General features: G+C 42.8%; 1 protein-coding gene and 1 long non-coding RNA gene across 3 annotated transcripts in view; one reads left to right on the forward strand and one right to left on the reverse strand.

Annotated features, from left to right (window-relative positions):
• Positions 1 to 23,749, reverse strand: part of ANK3 (ankyrin 3) — an 818,082-nt gene that overhangs the window by 488,424 nt on the left and 305,909 nt on the right. The window lies entirely within an intron of this gene.
• The window catches only part of LOC149457739 (uncharacterized), a 245,107-nt gene that overhangs the window by 183,919 nt on the left and 37,439 nt on the right, over positions 1 to 23,749 (forward strand). Inside the window, exon 5 of the long non-coding RNA XR_016313568.1 lies at positions 6,472 to 6,552. This is a non-coding gene — a long non-coding RNA (uncharacterized LOC149457739). The remainder of the gene's footprint in view (positions 1 to 6,471; positions 6,553 to 23,749) is intronic.

A 23,749-nucleotide genomic window follows, 5' to 3' on the forward strand; every position in this document is an offset into this window, starting at 1 on the left:
CGCTTGTAAACCTCAGACATGAAATATGAACAAAGTATATCCCTCTATTGTGTGTACTTGTCTCAATCCAGAGCACTAAGTGTCACTGCTGTCTGCTGCCTCATTCCTCTGCTATCAGCATGAGTCACTACTGACAAGTTTTCTTGACACCAAGAAAAAAATGGTGACAGGGGAGGGACCTCCAGCAGATTGACAGCCTCAGTTCTGTTCTTGTGTGCTGTATGAAGGGGGTGTGACTCTGATCCTGTGTAAAGTTTGCCATTTGAATGGATGTAGGGCAGGGGTGGGCAACTGTGGTCCTCCAGCTGTTGGTGAACTACAAGTTCCATCATGCCTCTGCCTTTGGGAGTCATGCTTGTAACTCAGTTTTGCAATGCCTCATGGCACTTGTAGTTCTACAACAGCTGGAGGGCCACAGTTGCCCTCCCCTGATGTAGGGGAAAGATTGCTTGGGATAAACAGGTACAACTTATGTAAGATATTTTGTTTCAACTACGTGTATCATATGAGGCCAGTCACTTTATTGGCAATATGTGAGGGTTTACAACCACTTTAACCTTGACAATCCATTGCATCTCCTAAAAGATAAAAAAAGGCAAAATTTCAGCATCCTAAAATTGTGTGGTTTTCAGGATATCCCTCACCCTGAATGAAGCTTTGCCTGCTCAGAACTCAAAAGTCAGTAACCTAGCAACAAGAGTAAATTTTACAGCTATATAACATTTAATATTACCAGGAAGAACAAGTGAGGTTGACAGTGCAGTTGTATATGCGATCCAAAGCTACAGAAATGGGTGGAAATGAGGATATAGTCTTAAATTCTACTTTCATAGATGCCTGTGAAAGCTAACCTGTTTATGAAAATGCAATTTTCATGGCCATCATGCAAACTAGATCAAACATGCAGAATCTGAAGGCCGAAATCCTGATCTTGTAAAAAAAATAATAAAGACTGAACAAATGGATCCAATGCAGTCATACAAACTTGTAAATAGAATACAAAATCCTTTTCTATTAAAAAAAAAAAGACAAAAGAACCAATGAATACCATCACCATAAATCGACAGATCTGTCATTAAAACATCACACAGTTTTGTTAGACCCCCGCATTCAAACTGACACATTTCCTGGAACCTGTCCTCAGTGATGTATCATACATTATAATTAGAATTCTGTATTCTAGCTAATATTTCACTCAATTTCAGTATCACATATTCCAATGAAGTAAAATAAATGAGTAAATTAATGGCCAATTAAAGAGAGACTTAATTGCTTTATGTAGTTATATCAAACAAGAAGGTTCTAGAGTTTATAACCACTTATTCCAGCAGCCATTATGTGCGCAATTCCTATCGCCCAATGCCCAGGACATGCAGTTCTGGGAGCTGTGCAAGATGTTTTTTTTTTCCATACATTTAGCCCTAGAGCCAATGGCAATCTCTCTTGTAAAAGCAATCAAATTGCCTAACTAGCATTAAAATGTGTATTTTTTTTAAATTTGTTTTTAATTGCATTTGAAAAATGCTGCACAAATACCATGTGACATAAAAAATTGCAACACCCACTATTTTATTCTCCAGGGCAGGGGTCTCCAAACTTTCTAAACAAAGGGCCAGTTTACTCAGGGGGGCCAGACTGTGCCCATTGGGAGTAGATATTGTACTGGCATCTGTAAGACTAAATAGTACATCTTTGGCATTAGGAGGAGGAATAGTGCATCAACGTTGGTGTCAGTGGGAGGAATAGTACCCCATTGTTGGTGTCAGTGGGAGGAATAGTGCCCCATCGTTGGTGTCAGTGGGAGAAATAGTACCCCATTGTTGGTGTCAGTGGGAGGAATAGTGCCCCATCATTGGTGTCAGAGGGAGAAATACTGCCCTGTTGTTGATGTTAGTAACAGGAATTATACCCCTTTGTTGGTGTCAGTGGGAGGAATAGTGACCCATCGTTGGTGTCAGTGGGAGAAATACTGCCCCGTTGTTGATGTTAGTAACAGGAATTATTTGGTGTCAGTGGGAAGAATAGTGTATTGCATTAGTGGCAGGTAAAGTGCTCTAAGGCCTGGATAAAAGCAAGCAAAGGAACACATCTGGCCCCCGGGCCACAGTTTGGAGACTACTGCTCTAGAGCCACTGTGTTAAAAATATATATAATGTTTGGGGGTGCTAAGAAATTTTCTATCAAAAAATAAAAAGCATTAAACCTGGGTTCACACTATGCGGTGTGGGACAGCGCATGTAATTCACACAAGAATCGCACCGCATTCCTGTGCGAAGTACATGTAAATGTCTGTGCAGTGCGATTTGAGCCATACATTTTGTATGGCTCAAATCACAATGCATCCGCACCAAAAAGGTGCAGGACCCCTTTTTAAATCCACACCTGAATCGCATCACATGGGTGCCATCGTTCATGAGATGCAATTTCTGGCAATCACATTGTGTTTTGCAATTGTTTCGGGGTGTCATTAATTTATCATTGACACCCGCACCAGATCACATGAACGCGATGCGATTGCAAAATGGTGAAGAAAACACATAGGATTCGCAGTGTTTCCCGCACCAGATATTCATAAAAGCACCTCTGCCTAATAAAAAAAATATCAACCCTTCACATTTTCCATCCTGGAAAAAAAAATTTTTTTTTTTAATCATGACAAGTGGTTTGTAATGAGGGACAAATAGATTGGGACCTCAATTTAGTCCCTTGGACAAGTAGATTTTTAAAACACTTCCCGTATCTCTGTTGTATTATTGTATACATAACTTTATCCAATATTTTATTGGTTAATGACGTTCCTGTAGAAATTCAGCTTTCCTCTTATATCAGACTACAGATTAATCTTGCATTTCATTTGACATAGGTCCATGTGCTCTGAATATTCAAAAACACAAAACAACATTGCTCACACACCATAACACATCAACTTGAGCTGCTAAATACCAGAAAGTCACCTAGGCTGTTCATTGGTCATGATTCCACAATATACTCCTCCCACTTCTGTTGTGTTTACAGTTCAAACATTATACAGCTCAAATAAGTAGAGGAGCAGTGGTGTATGGAACCACCATCCAACTTCGGGTGTGCATGATGACGCCATCGATAGGCTCCACCCAATGTGTTTCATGTGAAAACACATCTTCAGGGAACGGCAACATACCAGTGACACCTCACAAGGCAGTTATATAGAGTCATGGCAGAACTGGACAGCCAAGCACCACTCTCCAAATGGCCACATATACATCACAAATAGTGCACATTTTTTATTTGCACATTGTTGTATCATTTGCCAAAATTTTCTTATGATTTAATGAATTTATGCTATATGTCGATTTATGCATTTATTTATTTATTCACCTTTATAATGAATTATCGATTTGCATTTTGCACTTTATTTTACTTGAAGAGACAGCTCACCTAGTTTAGATTTAAATTCCTGATCTTCATATTTGTTCTGTACTACTGCTACAGCCTAAATAATACCTTTATCACAATGGCTAGAGCTTTGAACATGCTGACACTTACCAGGCTGACTGACTCATGGCTGAATTAAAAGAATGAACTGCCGCCTTCACTGTTTGAAATAATAGCTGCCTAATCTATAGAAGAAAATATATGCTAAAGTGACTCATACTGGCATACTTTACACTTTCTGTGTAGTATGAAAAGCAAAAGGAGTCATATCTGAAGAATAAAGATATTTCTATGATTAAAGCTGGACATGTGGTAATGGTTGGATATGAGAACATACCTGCTATGCCAGCTTTGGTTATAAAGAGATTAGTTTAAATTACATGCGTGTCCCTTTTAGTGAAGAAGGTGAGAGGTGAAGGCATGGGTTTACAGGCAGCAGACAGTTACGGTTTTGATTTATTCTACCAAAAGAACTTGATTAGGGTAATTCAGAGTGAGCCTGTCATCATTACCACTATTTCCAACAACGTTAGCGGACACCAAGATGTATTTAATGGCTGTAGAAGCTTTTTTATTACAAAGCTTCCATATGAATAACATCCCTTTACATAAATAACAACAAAGTTTGATGGTCCTTGAAGGGTAGAAGAGAGAACAAACCACAAAAAGAGCCAACCAGAGCACAGCATCTGCAACCCAATCTGTTATTTGGGGACAATAACAGAAACCTACTGAAGAATCACCTTCTGCACACCGGTCCTAGACCGCCAACAACTGCAACAACACCACGTGACACCAAACCATAGACAGGTTCCCTCAGTCGCTGGTTGAGCTGAAAATAACCCCTCCCCTTCTTCCTCCTTCAGATAGGCTCAAAATGACCCCAGCCACCAGAACTACACCTTACAGGCAGGGAGGGTGACCCTAGTTCTTTGTTCTCTGCTATCTTCTAGCAAACCTCCCATTGCCAGGCACCCTTCTCCCTGTCATGAGTTCCCTCGGCCCCAGGACCCAGACAAGGGGTAGGCAGGAGAGGCGACTGCCCTGGGTACAGAAGTTTACTTTAGGGATGCAGGCATAAGTGAGCCCATTCTGATACAAGACATTTTGACAAGTGGATGACTGCTGGGGGTAGCATCCCCTAAGCTTGTACATAATTAAGGTGGGCATAGTTTGGCTTCTTTGCCCTGGGAGCTGGATGACCTTGCACAAGCACTGCTCTGCCCATTTCCTTTGTCTTCTTGCTCCAGGCCCTTCTGGGGTGTCTGAGGATGCTACATAGCTATTAGATCATACCCTGATCCAGCTAAAAATGGAAAAGGACTGTCCTATAATGACCATGGGCACAACCCTAGGTAAACCATTAACATTTAACTAAGCCTCAGCCTCATGTTATTACATATGAAATCAAGACTGATCTTATTAGAACTAAAAAAGCATTTGACATCAGCAACACACTGGCTATAAATATATAGAAAACAAGAAAAAAAAAAAGAGTTTGGGAGAACAGAGGAGAATGTTAGTGAAGGACAGCAGCAGTCTCCAGAGCTGACCGGAAGGTCAATGAGTTGAAGCTTCATAAGATGTGACAATCAAAACCTGTTAGCCTGACTGAAACTCTCCTACATGATAAAGTAGCAAAGCTACAGTGCATGGTAAATAAATACTATTTTCTGGGATAATGAGCAATGTACAGAGCTTGAGAGCTAGAACAAAAATGCCATGACCTAATCATAATATCTGCAACAGCATAAAACATATCCCCAGTCCATTAAATACATTTATGGAAACACAAGTCACAACAAGCAAACAGCCATTTTCCCGTAAGGAATGAAAAATATTGATGCGGGCTAATGAAGCAGGAAAGTGTTTGGAGAGAAGCCTGCGCCCTAACAGGGATTACCACACTGTGCATGCAATATCTTCAATAAGAAGTGACATATTCTACAGGAAACGTAGCAATGAAGGCTACATCACCATGGTCTCTTAAAGTACTACATTTGCCAACTCTCCTCTTAGTTCTGAGATCTTATATAACCTGCAGAAACATTGATTCTTGCTGTGTGATGATGAATGCCACTCTGCAGTGACTCAAACAAGATGTCTTTAGGTAACTCTAGCTGATACAGAAATTTTCAGTGAGTGTATGTTTTCTAGGTCATGTTCACCCTTTATATTTCACCAATACAAGCTCCCCAAAGCACCTGATTTCAAGGTGAAAATTGAACACCAGGCAAAAAGCTAAATACACAAAAGAATTACATTTTACCTGTCAAAAGATTAGTATTTCTGTCTATCCAGTTCCGAGATTTACTTATCTCTGCTACAAAGAACAGCCCTATCTAGCAGGTCAGAAGATCTTATTTTTTTTTCTGCTGCAGTGAAGAAAGAACTTTATCCAGCCTTTAGAAAAAAAAAGTTAGCATAAGTACTGTAGCTGCTGAACTTAAAAAAGAGCACTTACTTATCAGCCCAAGAAGTCCAGCACTGTCTTCCTACAACCTGAAATCTTTACCACTGTTTTTGTTCCCATGCTGCCATCTTGGATTCAGCTGCGACTTCTTGATCACTCAGAGTTAGCCCCTACTGCACATGTGCGAAATCTGCTGATTTGGGGACACTGTCCAGAAGCCTCCTGGAATGCGTAACATGTATCCCAGGGTGCTACTAGTGACTAGTGAGGGGTGGTGGACCGAGACTACGTCATCCATGCCTAGGCAAGGAATGAGGAGGTGGGAGTAAGTCCTTGCTGAAAGGTACTTGCTACCCCATAAAATTCAAAAGAGAAAGGGGGGGGTTAGGATTATGTAATGTCCAAAATGTGAAGGAAGGTCCAATTTGAGTAACATTTCCAGGTCTTCAGCCTGTGACTGGACAAGGAGAAGAAGCATGTATTCAAGAATTACAGAGTTGCAATATTTAGTGTTTTATATCTGCCTGGAGTTCAGCTTTCTTTCATTGAGCTTGTGTACATCTGCAGTGAAGAAAATGGAGGCATTCCAATTTTCCATACACCTGACAAGGGATTTATTTAGCATTTCTTTTCTCTTTCCATAGAGGTGACATTCATCTGAAGCTTACAGAGGTGGATGTGTTGCAGAACACGCCGATAAGCCATAACCTTATGACCACTGACAGGTAAAGTGAATAACATTAATTATCTTGTTACAATGGTATCTGACAGTGGGTAGCATATATTAGGCAGCAAGTAAACATGCCATCCCTAAAGTTGATGTGTTGAAAGCAGAAAAAATGAACAAGAGTAAGGATTTGAGTGACTTTGACAAGGGTGAAATTATAATGGCTTGGTGACTGGGTCAGAACGGCTCAAAAACTGCAGCTCTTGTGGGATGTTATCAGTTTGTAGTGGTCAGAACCTACCAAAAGTGGTCCAAGTAAGGAAAACTGGTGACCCATCAACAGGGTCATGGGAGGCCAAGGCTCATTGATGTAGATGTACTGTATGTGGGGAGCGAAGGTTCACATTGCTGAAAAACGTAAAGCTGGTTCTGATAAGAAGGTGTCATAACACATAGTATATCGCAGTTTGTTGCATACGGGGTTGACTAGCCACAGAGCCTTCAGGGTGCCCTTTGCTAACCTGTGTTCAGAGCCAAAAGCACCTACACTGGGCATGTGAGCATCAAAACTGCACCACAGAGCAATGGAAGAAGGTAGCCTGGCCTGATGATTTCAAGAATGGTTTGAGGAATACAAGTTTGAGGTGCTGCCATGTCCTACTGATTCACTGGAATTCAATACAATCAGGCATCTGTGGGATGTGCTTAAAAACAAATCTAATCCCTGGATGCCCCACCTCACAATTTACAGGAGTTAAAGGATCTGCTACTGACTGCCTGATGCCAAATACCATAGCATACCTCCAGATGTACAGCAGAGTCCATGCATTGATGGGTTATGATAGTTATGGCTGATCAGTGTATGTTTCCACTTTTCTTTTCACAGTTTTGAGTAAAACATTTCAAATTTTGAAGTATTACTTCATACCACAGACTTGTATTGAAATATAAAACCTTCCTTATGCTTAAAAAAACATTACAGGAGTGTGGAAATTTCTTAAAATGCCACTTGTCCAAGGACTAAATCGGGTTCCCAATTTACTTGCCCCTCATGACAATCTATTTGTCCTGGTAAAATAAAATATTTTAACCAAAACTGTATTTAAATCTGAGGTGCTTTTAGGAATGTTGGGGCTTTGAAAAATGAAGGGGGCTTTATGGCAACTTAAACTTTTAATACTTTTAGCATTGCACTGTTTATCTTCTACTCACCTCCCTGCCTGTCTCCAGCACTGCATCTGGGGACTAGCAAGGAGCAGAGAGACCTTGCAGTGTGACAAGCACCGATTGGGTGCTCATCAAGAAAGGAGAGTGTCAGGCTCTCTTAACGCTCAGCAGAAGCATGTCTGTTGAGTGAGTAAATTAGGCGCCAGTCCCAATGAGAAGAAAAAAACCTTATTCCCTCACACATGGAAGCGCACTTTCTCGGCATGTGTGGAAGCAATAGGGGTGAAAGTGGAGACACCTAAATGCTTCCACCTGGCAAACCCTGCTGCTTGCCCACAACAAGGCTAAATGCAGGGCTGTCTTAATGCATTGGCATATCTGGGCACTGCCCAGGGGCTTCAGGTGCATAAGGGCCCCATGATAATCTTGCATGACATCATACTTGCCAACTGTCCCGGATTTGCCAGGACAGTCACTTTTTTTACTAAGCTATCCTGGGTTGGCCCGGGCAGCATACCAGAACCTGTACTGTGCCCTCCTGATCCCAGTTTTGTGCCCTAATGAGTTCCCCTGTACTGTGCCCTTCTTCCTCCCTCCCCCCTTACTTGTGCTGATTGGTCTTTGATCAGATGCAGACTGACAACTCATGGGGCTCCCAGGCAATTGGGGATCATCGGGCCCCTGTGTCCTTGCCCACACTCAAAACACACCAAAAAAAGCCTATAAAAAGATACCAGGGGCATTTTATGGAACCCCCTACTGACCCCGGGCCCTCGGGCAGTGACCGAGTTCTCAAATGGTCAGTCTGCCCCTGCCACTGACGTAAGGATAACTCTGATGGGGACCCTGATGCAAAGGGAGATTTTGTAGTGTCCCTGATGAAAGGGGGACTCTGATTTAAGAGGGCTCTAATGGAGATTTTTTTGTAAGGAAATATCCCTAAGGCTGACTCTGATGGATGGGAAGGTTTAATGGGGACCTTGATGTAAAAAAGGTTCTAATGGGGACCCTGATGTAATGGGGATTCTGACGTTAAATCCTAATGTAAAGGAGGCACTGATGAGGACCCCGATGTAAGGGGGTTTTGATAGGGACAGGGGTGGACTAACAACTTATGGGGCCCCCGGGTAATATGGGATCATGAGGCCCCTGTGTCCTTGCCCACACTCAAACCAAACCCAAAAAAGCTCCACCTACATATTGCACTGCCCACATTACATGTGTTCATGGAAGCCATCCTCCACAAATTGAAGCACAGCTGCACACAAGGGCCCATCAGCACATCAATGCCCAATTCTTGTCAGCATATTGGCTCATTGGCATTGCTGTGAAGCCACTGAACACCTTCAAAAGTGGCATGCGTGCCATCCGATAACCTTTCAAGTGCCTGACATTTTCTTAACCATGCCTTTAGGAACCTCCATGGGCCTGATCATTTGCATATTGCAGCTCAGATGAAAAGAGGGGGCATTTAAATATCTACCGCAGCATAGCCTGCATGGAAGTGTGTGACGTCTTTAGAAGCTGCTGGGCATAAGATAGAGGGGAGTGAGAGGGGGGAGAGAGAAGGGGGGTAAAAGAGACAGGAGGTGAGAGAAAGGGTGGGTGAGGAACAGAGAATGAGAGAGCGGGAAAGAGAGAGGGGGTGAGAGAGAGGGTGAGTGAGGTGGGTTGGGGGTGAAAGAGGGTGGGGGTGAGAGAGTAAGAGTGTGAGAGAGGGGTGAAATTGAGAAGGGTTAATTAGAGAGGGAGTGGGGGGGGGTGACAGAGAGGGTGGTGGGTGAGAGAGAGAGAGGTGAAGTGGGGGTAGGAGAGAAAGAAGGTGAAAGAAAGAAGTGGGTGAGAGAAAGAGGGGGTAACAGAGAGGGGGTGAGATAGAAGGGGGGGTAAAAAAATAGAAGGGGTGAGAAAGAGAGGCCGTGAGGAGGGTGAGAGAGGGGGTGGGGGTGAGATAAAGAGGGGGTGAGAGAGGTGGGGGTGATAGAGAGAGAGGGGGGGTGAAAGAAGGTAGGGGTAGGGTTGGGGGTGAGGAGGGGGGGTGAAAGATGGCATGAGAAAGAGAGAGAGGGTGGCAGGTTGAGAGAAAGAGGGTGTGAGAGAGAGAGGGGTGGGGGTGAGAGAGAGAGAAGAGGGATGAAAGAAAGAGGGGGTAGAGGTGGGGGTGAAAGAGGGTAATGAGAGACAGGGGTGAGATAGAGGGGGGTGAAATAGAGAGGGGTGAGGGGGGTGAGAGAGTTGGGGGGAGAGAGGGGGGTTCAGAGAAAGGGGAGTGAGACTGTCCCTCCCCCTCCTCACTTTCCCCCAGCTGCTTGCCTCTCAGCTGCTTCCTGCACATCCTGTCCGGGCACACAGCCGGCTCTGCCATCCTCACTGGGGGCACAGACAGCACAGCTTGAGGAGATGGAAGGGGCGACATGACTGGGTTTCCACCGGGATTCCCAGCATGTGCTGTGTGTGTACCCAGACTGACCCAGTTCCAGATATGGCAAGGATTGAGGATTAGTCACTCATCATTAGCTCCTCCTCATCCGTTCTCTTCCCTTATCCTGGGCTCCCGGTCAGCTTCCTCCATGGTTGTCTGCCTAGATTATCATCAATAATGTGAGCGGCTATAAAAGGTACCAGGGGCATCTCATGGGGCCCCCTACTGACTCGGGGCCCTCAGGCAGTGCCCGAGAGCCCGAATGGTCAGTCCGCCCCTGTCTTTGATATATGTTTAAAATAGATTTCATTGAAATTATTGTACTTCAAAATATATTTTTAATTCTATAAACTATTTACACTTTAATTCTTGAGAGTAGGTATGTAAACTGGGGCAGGTTGGTATGGGCCCCAGGGGATTATTTTGCCCAGGGGCCCATGATGCTATTAAGACAGCCCTGGCTAAATATAAACAAAAACTGCCTGCCGGGCACCCATAAATACATGTCCTGTGCATCAGGCGATGTGAATTGAATATCCCTGCATTAACACAAACCCTTAATCTGTTGCCTAGTACATGGCCAGCTGCCTTTCTCAAACTTTTATCCCTAGAAGAAAACTTAATTTTGAAACACATTTCTGAAATAATTTTCAGATCTCAGGAAACCTTTGCTAAAATTACTTTATCAGGGGTCAGTGGGAAAATTCCCCCTAATTGGTGTTCAGTATGGATATTGCCCCCCCCCCCCCCTTTAAAATTGTGGTCAGAGTACCATCCTTATGAATAGCAAAGAGATCTTTGTTGTCGTACCACTGACTGGGATGTGGCATTGGCTTTGGAACTATGCAGGCACTATCAAATTGGAGGTCAATAAGCCACAGCTCAAGGAACCCCTAGCAATCACTGGAGAAACGCTGGTTGAGAGCGGCTGCATCAAAACGCCAGAACAGCGCTTGTTTAGCAAACAGTTTTCCACCCAGCTCGTTCCATTTTTCAGTTGAAGGATGTAGGACAGAATGGTGTCATCAGGGCCACCCACTGAATTTTATCTGGTTTGTTAGGGACTGTCCAAAATTTGCTCATTGTATGGCCAGTTTTAGGAATAATCAGACTCCTTGGCTTTCAATGTCTAGACAAAGTACACAGATTAGGGGATCTGACATTACTTTTTCTGTTCTGATCTTTGCACTTGTTTCTGGTTAACTACCCAGAGGGTACTGAAGATGGGGAATCCATGTAACAACCAAAAAACTAGCTTTTTCAGAGGGGGTTCAGTACTGGTGGCTCCCATGTCTCTCCCAGAAAATGTTTTTAAAGGTGAACAGAGTATACTGACTTAGCTGCTCACTGATTTATTTTACCAGTTGCTTCCAGTTGCTCATTCATCATAAATGTCAGCAAAGCTCTTTATAACGATTTCAGTAGATGCTTTTTTCACTAGTCCAGCAATACAACATTGTGTCCCAGGGATTTATAAAATCGCACCACACTCATAACAACAACAGTTTTGCCTGCAGTCTGGTGTCGGCTTCATTTGACAGATGTATTTCTTATGGAAGAAAAATAGAAGTTAGGTGAAAACTGAACAGGAATAATGGGATCAGGTGTAACACCCAGAGTCACATCTAATTTAAAAACTGGATTTATGATCGAAGGTGACAGTAATGACTGACAATGTTAGGTAGACTGATTCAGCAACAATGTCAAGTCTCATTTAAAATGACAACTTATTAGTTATTGTTGTCATTTGTCACTGTCAGTCTAGACTCAGGTGTCAGCGTCAGCCACTGATCTCACTCAAACAACTCTGATGTTTTATTGGGGCGGATGATGATCATCTGAAACAGAGAATGAGACAATGTGCAAATAAAACCTTCACAGATCATCAGGTTAGAAGTAATGAGGATCTCGTATTATAAGATTTTTGTGTCAGTAAATGAGGGCTTTTATTTACTGGAAAGTAGTTTTTTTATTCAGTGTCATGTTTTAAAGCTAAAGTTTAATCTGCTTATATATTGCCTTCCCTTGTTACCTCATCCCCCTCCATCAACATGCTAGTGAAAATGTTTTAAAAAAAAATTGGTTTTCATTAAATATCTTATTTTAGACTCAGTGATTGCACTACTGGGTCTCTGTGTTCTCTATGCAATGCAGACAGATTATTGTGGTGGGAAGAGCCGGAACAGTGATGTGCATAACGTCCTGAAACATTACAGCACCCTTTTTCAGTACTCCTCTACCTTGAAGCAAGGCCCTCAACCCTGAAGCAAGCAGTGGGCTGGATCTTGACAGAAGTTATGAAAATGATGGGTGGATAGCAGGGGCGGACTGACAACTCATGGGGCCCCCTAGGCAATAGGGGATCATGGGGCCCCTGTGTCCTTGCCAAAACTCAAAAAAGCCTATGAAAAAGGTACCAGGGACATCTCATGAGGCCCCCTACTGACCCCGGGCCCTCGGCAGTGCCCGAGTTTCCAAATAGTCAGTCCGCCCCTGGTGGATAGAGGAGTGGGTGTTCCTAGGTAGGCTACATTTGCATGCAGAATGCCCTAGGTAACACCACATATGATTCTCAGCCTCCATAACTGAAAGAACTGAAATCCAGTTAATGAAAGAGGTAGGCCAGGGACAGTCAGACTGAAGAAGAAAGGGCTAGACAATGCTGGAAGTCTTCCAGCCAGGCTCTATCTGGCTTGCTGCACCTTCTGATGCACACCATGAAAAGCTTACAGTGTGCAATGAAATCAGAGAGGCAATTTTTAGTACAGGATTCAAGGTAAGGCTGGTGTTCAGCTTTAAAGGGAACACTTTATACTAAAATATATATGGTCAGTTTAATAGAAATGATTATGATGGCATGCATTCAGGGGCGGACTGACTATTTGGAAACTCGGGCACTGCCGAGGGCCTGGGTCAGTAGGGGGCCCCATGAGATGGCCCTGGTACCTTTTTCATAGGCTTTTTTGAGTTTGGGCAAAGACACAGGGGCCCCATGATCCCCTATTGCCCGGGGGCCCCATGAGTTGTCAGTCCGCCCCTGCATGCATTGCTTTTTCAAGTATTTATTTTGTGGCATGCCCGGGGGTATGTCACCACCTACCACTGGCTCATCGGAGAACGCTGAAGGGAACAGCATCATGTTACATGGTGAAATGTTCTGCAGCATTCAAGACCTGTTTCTTAGCTGGAAGACTTGAGCTTTAAAGGAAACCTGTCACAACAGAAGTACAAAGGCTGCTAACCTCTCCTTCTGTAAATGCTAGTTGCTTAGCTGTCATGTTGACTCCCTTGTTTTAGTACTTGGAATAACTCAAGCAAAAACAAGCATGCAGCAAGGCTGGATCTAGGGCAGTGCAGGGGTGGCAGTGCCCCCCCCCCAGATTTTAGCTGCCCCCCCAGGTTTCTGAGAGTGCATCCACTGACCCATGTGCCAGCCTGATACAGACAGCTGATGTAAGGAGGCACTCTGATGGGGACAATCCATGTAAGGGGGCACTCTGATGGGGACACCTGATGTAAGGGGACACTCTGATGGGGACACCTGATGTAAGGGGGCACTCTGATGGGGACACCCGATGTAAGGGGGCACTCTGATGGGGATAACTGATCATATTTAAGAGAACACTTTGATGGGGACATCTGATGTAAGGGGGCACTCTGATGAGGATAACTGATCATATGTAAGGGAACACTTTGATGGGACACCTGGTGTAAGGGGGAATTCTGATGGGAACAATTGATCATATGTAAGGGAACACTTTGATGGGACACCTGGTGTAAGGGGGAATTCTGATGGGGATAACTGATCATATGTAAGGGAACACTTTGATGGGACACCTGGTGTAAGTGGGAATTCTGATGGGAACAATTGATCATATGTAAGGGAACACTTTGATGGGACACCTGGTGTAAGGGGGAATTCTGATGGGGACAATTGATCATATGTAAGGGAACACTTTGATGGGACACCTGGTGTAAGGGGGAATTCTGATGGGGACAATTGATCATATGTAAGGGAACACTTTGATGGGACACCTGGTGTAAGGGGGAATGCTGATGGGGATAACTGATCATATGAAAGGGGGTGCTGTGTTTGAGACAACTGATGTAAGGGAGCACAGTGATGCGGACTCTGATGTAAGGGGGCACTGTGATGGGGACATCTGATATAAGGGGGCAGAGGTTCTGTTTAATCATCCTAATCTAATGACAGCCTAATACATACTAGTGATTCCCAAGCCGTGTCACTGTGTGATAGACTGTCAGTGACTCACACACAGTGTTGACATTATGCCCCCTGACTTTTTTTTACTGCACCCCCAGATTAGATAGATCCGGTCCAAGTATGCAGATAACAGCCTATGATTTTTCTGTGATTTTCTGACCTGCATGTTTGTTTTTCAACTATTCAAAGTATGGAAGCCACGTCTTCAGCAGCCAGGCAAGTAGCATTTTTAGGAGCTCGGCAGTGGCAAACTCTCATTTCAGCTTTATTTGATTTGATTGAGAGATGTAAACTGTCATGTGACCTTATTACACCAACCAGATTACCCTGTCTGATATATAGATGGCTGTGTATGAAACATGATTGTCAAAATAGGGAACCAGAGTCAACATTACTTCCAGATAAACATACATTTACAGAACAAACAATGGTGAAAAATCACATTTTCTTATAGATCTCAGATGAGGAGAACACAAATGTGTGTAAAATATGCACAAGGTCAAATAAGACCAATTAATAACTAGTTGCTGTAGGAAACATCCCTTTGTTTTGTCCGCAGAATAGCAATAATTATGGAGATGCAAATCTGGACTTTATAACAAAAACAAATGTGTTACACAGATAAGCATGGCTGCTTCTCAGAATCCTTATCAGTCAATTTCATGCAGTAGAGGCTCAAAGGACCATTCTGCAGCATTTGTGTACATTCATCAAACGCTCAAGAACATAATCACAGCCGTCACCATGGTTACTGAAAGCAGAAAAAATACACTCTGTCCCCAATGTTAGAATTAAAGAATTTCTAACCTTTTGGATTTTGTATTTGAACTGGATGGAACTGCATATCTGAATGCCTTTAATCCGATCTACTCGCAGCATGGAACACACTTAGGAGAATTAGTTTGTACGGAGGGTGGGGGGAAATATATTTTATCTTTAATATTTCCGTTGCTGTTCTGCTTAGCCCCTTTGCTTGGTTCATTTCCTGGGACATGGTTTATAGGGATGAGGCTTTAATGTGGTTTAATATGTATAAAGGGTTGTTTATTTGTGGCATGTGATTTAACACAGAGCTGGACTTGCACATATCCTTTTATCTGTTGTAAATGCAATGTATGAATGCAAAAAAGACAGGGTAAAATTAAAATTAGAGGTTCTTAAAAAAAAAAAAAATTACACTCACCTAGGGGGATGCAGCAGGGGTCCGATGCTGCATCTGTCCCTGCTGTTTCTAAGATTGAGAACTGAGCGATCAAGGACCGCTGATCACTCGGTCCTCAGCCTTCAGTGTTCAGTGAGCAGAGAGCTGGTGACTGTAAGTCACTGGCTTTCTGCTCTGCCCACTGGTGCGCCAGGCTGAGAAGGGGGCAGGAGTGGCTGGCTCAGGCTCTTACCCCTGGTTCACATATCCACGTTCCTGAGGGCCGCGTTTTGCACGGGCATAAGAGCCCATTCATTTGAACGGACTCTTGTGCCACGGTACACGCAGGGAAGAAGTCCCTGCACTTCTTTTGAAAACACAGCCCACATGCGAACCTCAGTTCCCAGTACAGTTGCGATTTCCAGTGCGGGTGGCGTGCCATTAGAATTAATGGCACCCGCCCGCGGGCCCACATTCTTCTGTGTGGGTGGTGCGGCTGCACGGATTTTTGTGTGGATCCGCAGCGAATCCACCTGCACATATGTGAACCTAGCCTTAGTGACTTGCTAACAGGCTGAGCCAGCTGCTGCTGCAGGCATTTGAGTGAATCCTGATTTTAAAGTTGGGATCTTTCTAGAACCTGGACAACATCAGCTGACAGGGGGCTTTAGCCTGTGTTGGATGAAAACAGCTCACATGAGTGAAGAACAAACTGCACGCCTGAACAAAAAGCTTTGGCCCTACTTCTCCTTTAAAGTGGAAGTTCTCCGTAGAATTACTCTATGAACATTAAACTGCTATATAACACATGCACCTTGACAATTGCATAGATTCATGCTTGACTTCTGTCTGTGCTCCGGTTGTACAGCAATCAGTATTGGAATCTTTCAGCCATTTACCAGCAACTCCATGCAACAAATAGGGTTTCTCAACCCACCTCATGCTATATACATTTTTGACAGCATCAGGGAATAGAGGATGTGTTTCCCATTCAAATGGCAAGACGTCACTAATGCTCCATTGCAAACATATACGCTCATTTATTGGTACAATGTTGCATCAGTCAAATATGCCAATATTTCAGGGCCACACAGAGTCCCTTCTTCAAGGCAACAAAGTGACAACTTGCAATGCAAAGAAACATGTATGTATACATAGGTGAACATGCAAACCAAATACCCACCCCTAGTGATGTCATAGTGACATAATCCCACAAAAAAAACACTACTTGATGCTACACTTAACCAAAAACCAGTGGAAAGAGTACCTAAAAACCCTGAAATGCCATGCAGGTAAATCAAGAAGCCAGCAGTGGCATCATTGTTGCCTAGCAACCCCACGTGGCTCAGTGTCCATCCATCAGTGGTAATAATACAGGGAATCCAACCAACACATCACCAAATTGTCATATGTAGAATACCGCAAACACATTTGCACAAAATCACACCATCTATGAGGTTTGCTAAAAATTTGTAACGTCTGCCACGTACGAAAACTCCAGTGTGGGTACCTCTCACACAGTGAACATATGACATGCAATCAGTAGAGATTAAAAAGAGAAAAAGGGACCAAAAGTAAACAAAACCAAAGTATATACATATGTATTATATCCAGGGGTGGACTGACAACTCATGGGGCCCCCAGGCAATAGGGGATCATGGGGCCCCTGTGCCCTTGCCCAAACTCAAAAAAGCCTATGAAAAAGGTACTAGGGGCATCTCATGGGGCCCCCTACTGACCCCGGGCCCTCGGGCAGTGCTCGAGTTTCCAAATGGTCAGTCCGCCCCTGATTATATCATAGACAAAATTAATAAGGAATCATGAAAAAGGCTGCACACAAGAAGATAAATAATAATGATCTCAGTAAATAGATTCTGAACATCTCCATCTTATGTTGTAGCACTAGCACAGGATTTCTCAACCAGGGTTCTTCCAGAAGCTGCTAAGGGGGTAATTCTCCCTAATGTCCGCAAGTATAAGAAGCATTCTTCCCACTGATCACCACACCATGCGTATCTGAGTTGTAAATATATTAATTTTTAGCAGGGGTTTCTTGAGACTGGAAAATAATTTCAAGGGTTCCTCTGTGTTGAAAAGGTTGAGAAAGGCTGTTGCAGCATAATATAATAACACAGGACTCTGGTACAGAATAAATGGAATGATATAGCACATCACAGTAGAACAATCAGAAAAAAACATGTCCATAGAAAACCAACCACAAAAAACCCTACAGAATAGATATGGGAGTGCTGGCAAGCGGTCATTGAGAAAACAAAAAGGCTATGTTGAGGCCTCTCAGATAGGTGGTGTCTAAAATGTATATCCAAAATGCTTCATGTCTGAGTAAATAGGTATCCGTTTTGCCATCCCTATGTGGTTTCCTGTTCAATCGCCATAACTCTGAATTTGTGGACTTGGTGATCATGCATAGTAAAATGAACTGCAACTGTTTTTTGGGATCCAAAATTGACCTAAGACCTAAAACATGAAGCATACCATTCTATGCCTAGATCTCAAAACACAATGTGATGATTTCTTCACCTAGGGAGTTCTCTTTTTCTTTATCTGGAGCTTTATTTGTATTCACATGTGTTGGGAAGCTTCCAATGACCTTAACTCACAAAGTCTTCACAAGCCTCCCACACATAAGAAGAGTGTAAGGACTCCTCAGTTTTCTATGAATGGAGAGGACAAGGACAAGGACAAGGACAAGAGCCAAGGAGAGCTGTGGCTGACAAAGTAGAAATCTTTGGTTGTCATTTTTCCCACAGCAACAGATGAAGAGTCTCAGTGCTCTCACACATATAACACCATGTGCTCCACCTGGGATGCATTCCAATCTTCCAACCTACTACTCATTTGACACCCTTTTCCAAAAAATTATATTTCCCCTACAGTCAGGTCAGTTAATGTACCAACTCTGTCTAGCAATAAAATTACATTTTCAAGAAGATACCAGCCTTTCACATCTGCTAGACAATATAAGAATAATGGTTTAGCAAGTGCATCTGACTTAATGTGTATCCTGAAAGGCAATCAGGAATACAACAAGATGGATTTAAAAGCTCTGAGTACAGTCTGTTCTGTGAGACTCACATCAAGAGAAATTGCTAGCACATTTACAGCGCGTACAAGGGAATACAGTTGGTATTGCAATCAATGTTAAGAGTTTGCCCAGGAAATAATGGAAGCAGATATCTAGATACAGCTGGGATGTCATGTCAGAAGGTACCAAAATTAACCCACACATTCCTGTCATCACTACAGCCAGAATATTTCAGTCTTGTTTCCGGTCCTACGTTCCTTACAAAGGACTCAGTAGACTGCTGTGGTGTCTCATTATATTTTAATCACCAGCTGAGTTATAACATTGATTGGGTTGACATTGATTAAATCTGAAATCAGAGCTGTATACACATAGCCTGTTCCCCATACCCTGTTTGGTTCTATAACCTGCACAGTTTGTGAGAAGAAAGAAGCATAATTGATTTACAGAAAAAGCTAATCTTTAAAGCAAACATGTATAAAGTACGGTTGTGTAAAAACAGCTTATACAGAATTTATGAATTTAGATAGCACCAACAATTTGCCCATTACTTCAAAGGAAAACAGTACAGTTACAATACAATTCAAGGGTTAGGAGGGCCCTGCTCATGAGAACTTACAATATAAAAGGGAGGGGCAAGGCACAGGAAAGGTAGCACTGCCTGGGGATGAGTTGTTCGAGAAAGCAACCTGTCAGTTGTTGGGTAGAGGAAATAGGCTTCCTTTGATAATATGAGTTTTCAGGAACTACCTAAAGGCACACAGAATAGGAAATAACTGAACAGGTTGAGGTAGAGTGTTCCAGAGGATGGAAGAGGCTCTGGAGAAGTCCTGTACATGAGCATGGAAGTAGGTGACAAGAGAATTAGAAAGTAAGAGGTCTTGGTAGGAGGAAAGAGGATGATTTGGGTGATAAATTGAAATGAAGTTATTATTTAAATAGAATATAATATTATCCTAAAGAGACCCTATGACCTAGCCCACTCGTGAAGTTGAAGGTGTGTATAATTGGGAAGTGGGGCATACAGTGGGCTTTAAAAAGGCCTATTCAGCCCTGAATGGGCAGAGTAACAGGGCCTTTAAAGAATAATTTCACCTTTCATAACATGTTACACTCATATTCAGGGTATAACATGTAACATGATATCAATGGAATTTGACAGCTAGCAGGGGATCCTCTCCTCTCGCTAGCTGTCAAAATTTGTAAAAACCATGGCAGAGTGGGGCTCCACATGCCTATCCGCTTCACTCATTCACAGTCCTCTGTGAATGAGAAAACTACATGTCCCGACAGCCTTAGTGGTTAGTGCCTTGTAGTTCTCAATAAACTACCACGGCGCTGTCAGCGCTATAGTAGTTTATTGATTCTTCCTGTCAGTATATCTGCTTGACAGTACATCCTTTACAGGCAAACAGATATACTGACAGGTTTGCAGGAGACCTGTATGGCACCAGCAATCTGCTGATTGTTGGTGCAATGCCTTACAGGCTCCTGCAACAAAAAATAAATTTGCATTTATTATTTTTTTTTGTCAAAAGGTGAACTTATCCTTTAAGGCTCTATAATTTCCAGAATGTATAGGTATAAGTATATTTTGCCATTTTAGATCATGTAAATGTTAGCAATATACTCCAATATGTTATGTTTCATTAGTTAAACAAGGTGCTCGGTAACACTGTGCAGTACTAGATATATTGGTAATCTGCACCACATTACATACTACAAGCCATCAGACCACATGAACTGAAACCTAAAGACAATTCCAATTGACAATGGCATGTTTGCTGACTGACACGAAATAAGCATATGAAACTATTACTTTGGAACTAGAACTGAAAGAGACACTATCACTTTCCCACTCAGGACAATAACACAAAGGGGGTTATTTACTAAAATTTAAGAGTGCAAAATCTGGTGCAATTCCGCATAGAAATCAATCAGCTTCCACAGCCTACTTGAACAAGATGAAGTTAGAAGCTGACTGGCTTCCATGCATAGTTGCACCAGATACAGTTGTAGTAAATTTCCCCCAAAGTGTCTTACTAGCCCACCCCTGACCCACTTACATTCACCACTGCTACACTTTCCTGCTCCATTCCTCAATAGCAGTTGTTACAAATAGCTCATGCTTCCAGATATGGGAGAGGATATGAGTTTCTTCTAGAATCCAGTGCACAGGCCTGAGTGGTCAATTGCAGGCCCAAACACTTTCACATTGAAAGCAGGATCATCAGCCGTGTGTATGCTACAACACTATGCATAATAAAGGTCCCTTCGGCAAAGGGGTCCTTACTCCAGTTAGCTCTCTTAGTAAGTGTGAGCATGTGAGCTAGGGACATTAGACTGTAAGCTATTTGAGGGCAGGGACTTATGTGAATGTACAGTAAAGCACTGTGTACATTTTTGGAGCTGTATAAATGCCCGTAATAAATAAAATAAACCTTGGACAGGGTTAGGACTGCTGAGCAATCAAGCGATGAGGGAGTGTGAGGAAGGTGAGTATAACTGGGCCAGGGATGAGATTTAAAATTTCACCCTAAATGGTGAGAGTGACAGAATAACTTTAAAGTTGAACTTCACCCAAAAGGGAAGTTCTGCTGTTCCTGCACCTCCCCCCTCTACCTGTCATATATGGCACATTTTTTGGGGGGAGAAGCAGGTACCTGGGTTTGACAGCTACTTGCTCCCACTTCCGCACAATCGATTAGGCAATCCAAGTGCAAGTACAGACAACACATCACAGGTCCCAGAAGGCTACGGGACCATTCGAAAAGTATAGCGAGGCTAGTGTGTGTGCAGTGGGCAGCCAGCTGTGAAGCCACAAGAAATCACAGCTGGCTACCCACAGGTAGGGTGCTGACATCGAGGACTGAAGAGTGGTAGAGAAACCAGCTTGGGTGCAGGCAGCGCTGAATCCCTAGGAAGGTCAGTGGTTGATAGTTACATAGTCAGTCTGGCTGAAAAAAGACAAAATTCCATCCAGTTCAACCATTAAAAAAAAAAAAAAATTAGAAACCAACACCCACAATTGATCCAGAGGAAGGAAAAAAACCCAGCAAAGCATGATCCAATTTGCTTCTGCAGGGGAAAAAATTCCTTCCTGATCCCTGACAGGCAATCGGATAATCCCTGGATCAACTTTACCTATAAATGTTAGTATCCAGCAGGGGCGGACTGACCATTTGGAAACTCGGGCACTGCCCGAGGGCCCGGGTTCAGTAGGGGGCCCAATGAGATGCCCCTGGTACCTTTTTCATAGGCTTTTTTGAGTTTGGGCACAGACACAGGGGCCCCATGATCCCCTATTGCCCGGGGGCCCATGAGTTGTCAGTCCGCCCCTGGTATCCAGTTATATCCTGTGTATCCAAGAAAGAATCCAAGCCTTTTTTAAAGTGATTCACTGAGCTGGCCAGAACCAACTCTTGAAGGAGTCTGTTCCACAATTTCACAGCTCTCACTGTGAAGAAACCTTTCTGTGCTTGGCTGTTTTTTTAAAAATCAGAAGCTACAGATTTTGTAGCTGCTGACTTTTAATTTTTACACAGGTGACTGAAGAACCGCTTTAAAAAGAAGCAGTCTGCTAAAGTGTTACTAAACCCAGGACCCTGCATTCACTATATCTGGTCTCCCACAGTACACAGAATATGGAAATGAAATTATTTTAGTATATAAACTGCCAAATACCTTTCCTCATCAGCAGTATATAGCAGTCTTGTGACTTCTATCAGTGTCCAACAGGGCACTGATTAAATATTGTAGGAGGAGTTTCCATTCTGCTCTGACTGTCCTATGACGCTGCATAACCACTGACCCTCTGTCTGGATAGCCCTAATTGGCCCTGTGCTGATCACATGCACCCTCCCAAAAATATAAAAACCTCTCTAGCAATACACACCAAACTGAGCATGTGTAGTGTGACTCCTAGAGCTCTGTACTATCAGCAGATGGACTGGGGACAGTAGAAGAAGGGGAGGATTGGAGAAGACAGGATCAAACAGCCTTTTTACACAATGCAGATGATTAACCCCTTAGGTTCCACAGTGATTATAACAGGCATGCTTTACTGCATATACAGACCAATTTTACTGTTGTGGGCTTACTAACACATTAAATTAGGGAAAATGACTAATAGCAAATGTTATTAAATGTGTATTTATGTTGCGTTTTTCAATGAATAGAGGTTTCTTTATGTACTCATCATTTAAGACAATCCAGCCCACCAATATCAAATTATATTAAGAATCTACTATTGTTCATTTTAACTATTTCTTTTAAAAATATCAATTACCTTTTTTCATGCCACCGTACAATATACTGAATGAAAAAATATCGTGCATGTCTGTTCAAATCATCCATACAGTGACACTATGAAATAAAGCTATTTGCCAACTAAAAATAGCAGCTGAAAATGCCTGCCTGCTCAGCTAGGGGAAGTCTTGGAGCTTACAAGGAGAATTCTTAGAATGAAGCCTGGAGTGAAATTTCTTTTGGTTCCTTAGACACAGCTGAAAGTGCTGAAGTCATACAGTGGGCTCAGCTGGTATACTGCGCACAGACTGTAATTGGAAGTAAAGTATTTCAAATAATATCCATCTTCTATGCAAGGAAAGAGGGAAATAGATCGCTGCTTAAGATGACACATAATACACCCAATGTTCAAAACCTATATAAGCTCCAGGTGCTAAGCTGAGGATGTAAACTGGAATGATAAATAAAACATGGCAATCTTGACACAGAAATTTACCAAAATAAATATTACATGATTAAGATCGCTGGAAAATCCAAAGGTTTTATAGAGGCAATTTTTGAGTATGCAATCTGGATTTATATTTAACCTATACATCTATGCAATTATCCTTTAATGTCTTAATTGTTAAAAGTAAAAGTTCCCAGTTTCTGTGGGATTCTGATTTTCATGCTATCACTCAGCCTGAGGACTCCTTCTTTTGCTATTCTTCTGCTAGATCTCATCAGACAGCCCAGGATATAAAAAATATAATCTGCTCTCCCTGATTGGCAACATCCTGGGCTGGGATTACAATAGGTCACAGTAGACCTTCTTGTACAGGTGCAAAAGGAAAAGAGACTGATTTTCTCAGTATCAATGTCTGCTACATTTCATAATTGTTTTTCTATCATTAGCAAAAAGGCAGCCATCTCATATAAAATCTTCATTTAATTAGACAGATTAGGACCAGTAAAACAACAGAATGCTCTATGTCAGCCTTTCCCAACCTTTTTATCCCAAAGAAAC

The sequence above is a fragment of the Staurois parvus genome, unplaced genomic scaffold (genome assembly GCF_062004578.1).
Source record: "Staurois parvus isolate SC_StPar_1 unplaced genomic scaffold, SC_StPar_1.0 ptg000303l, whole genome shotgun sequence".
NCBI classification, from domain to species: Eukaryota; Metazoa; Chordata; class Amphibia; order Anura; family Ranidae; genus Staurois; species Staurois parvus.